Source organism: Perognathus longimembris, unplaced genomic scaffold (genome assembly GCF_023159225.1).
Source record: "Perognathus longimembris pacificus isolate PPM17 unplaced genomic scaffold, ASM2315922v1 HiC_scaffold_5680, whole genome shotgun sequence".
In the NCBI taxonomy this organism is placed as follows: domain Eukaryota; kingdom Metazoa; phylum Chordata; class Mammalia; order Rodentia; family Heteromyidae; genus Perognathus; species Perognathus longimembris.
Genome location: NW_025961134.1, coordinates 22,653 through 24,681, shown reverse-complemented (window position 1 = coordinate 24,681; position 2,029 = coordinate 22,653). Strand labels below are relative to the sequence as shown.

General features: G+C 33.4%; 1 long non-coding RNA gene across 1 annotated transcript; it reads left to right on the top strand.

The window, feature by feature from the left end:
* The first annotated feature begins 288 nt into the window (after positions 1 to 288).
* On the top strand, positions 289 to 1,127 carry LOC125345492. Its single transcript, XR_007209746.1, has 2 exons — positions 289 to 571; positions 1,032 to 1,127. It is a non-coding gene; the product is annotated as an uncharacterized LOC125345492 (long non-coding RNA).
* The last annotated feature ends 902 nt before the right edge of the window (positions 1,128 to 2,029 follow it).

The window sequence follows — 2,029 nt, the reverse complement described above, 5'->3', positions numbered from 1 at the left end:
CTGTCTATGACCAATGTCCAAAAGAAATGTGGCACACTTGAGAAGGATAAAAAGAAGTTAGAAGAAGAAATTGTAAAGCTCAAGAGTCACATGGCAAAGAATATGTTAGAGCTTAGTCAAATGGAACAATACAAGCAGATGATTGAAGATGGAACGAAACAGGAGTTAGAGGAGAAACTGACAGAAGTCAATCTGTTTTTGCAGGTTAATTTATAATATACTTAACATTTTTAGTCAATTTATGCTTTAGGTATGAGTGTTATAGGTACTTCATCTAGTCCCCTCATTTGTTTTGCAGATGTCTAAAAAGAATATCTTTCCACATAAATATTTCCGTTTCCACAATTATAATTATATTGATCTTGCATAATAATTTTTCCATTGAGCATTATTTTAGCACTAGTTGGCGTAAAATGAGCTACTTGGAGGAATATAAAAATGGTGATGTTGAAGCAATACAACATTTTGAATATTGCTCTTAAATGACATTGCTTAATTTTCAAAATTTAAATTGATTTTATACTTTATCAGATGACATGGGTAGTAACATCAGAAGGATTTAGATCTAGGGGTGTAGCTCACTGGTAGAATATATTCTTAAGACATATGAGTACTTCAGTTTGTTTTGAAACATATCTAAAGAAAAGAATAGTTTAAATATTTTGTAATTCAGGTTTAATGCAGTTTATAATAATAAGTACTTTAACTGTTGCATCTATTTTCAAATATTTGAAATCACTCAAACATTCATTTGAAAATAAAAAGAGAAATACAAGCCGGGTGCCAGTGGCTCACGCCTGTAATCCTAGCTACTCAAGAGGCTGAGATCTGAGGATCCCGGTTCAAAGCCAGCCCAGGCAAGAAAGTCCAGGAGACCATGAAACTCTTATCTCCAATTATCCACCAGAAAACCAGAAGTGGTTCAAGTAGGGCACTATCCTTCAGCTGAAGAGCTCAGGGACAGCACCCAGGCCCAGAGTTCAAGCCCCAAGACGAGAGAGAGAGAGAGAGAGAGAGAGAGAAATGCACAGTTGTTTGGGTTATAATTGTTTAAAATACATCTTTTTTGCTTTGTTGCAGAAACAAGCAGCATGTCAGGAGAAGATAGAACAGTTAAATGCCTCATCGAAAAAACACACAGAAGACAGAATTAATGAACTGGAAACTGAACTCTCTGAAATGAGATGTCAAGTAGATTCTAGTAAAATAGAAAGAGAACACTATAAGCAACTCTATCTAAAAGAAATAAAAATTAGAAAATCATTGTCAAATAAACTAAGCAAGTAAGTCAGAGTCAAATCATTCCACATAAACTAATTAATTTGTCTCTAACACATATTTTCAATGAAACAGTTTCAGGAGATTAATGGTACCTAATAGCTAACTAGAAAATATAGTTTTGTAACACAGTGTTAATAAATGAACATGCCTTTAATGTTTCATCTGACATAGTTGCATTCCCCCCCCTTTTTTTCTTTCTGCATAGCTTTTTTTTTCCCCACTCAGTGTTTTAAGATGCATTTAAGATGGTCTATTAACATGTCGCCTAAAGTATTTTGAAGCTCTTATTTCTTAAGACTACTATATTGTTATCAAATTTCTGGTCAGAATTCTCTAAAACAAAATTTGTAACAAGTTCAACTATCTTTTAGAAGAATGCAATTTAAATCCAAAAGTCAAATACTATTATTCTTCCTTTGGGCAATCTGTCAATTGGTAAATTAGCTTTCTTTCAGTATAGTCTTTGCTCTTACCACTAGAGGGCACCTGAGAACCAGTGGTTTTATTATACAATACATAAAAGATAGCTTGTGATGTAGGAAATGATTAACACAGGTATGAGAGTACAATTTGCATAAAGTAAGAAATAATTTCTCAGTGTGAGGAGATATAGAAGACAAAAATGGTTTCCATGTCTGATACTCTGGTAACTATGGTAATTGCCTAAGGAGATGCCTTTGTTGGTTTTAAACAATTCTACAATCTCATAGTCAATAGCTGTTGCTACTCTGAATTATTTGCTTAATGG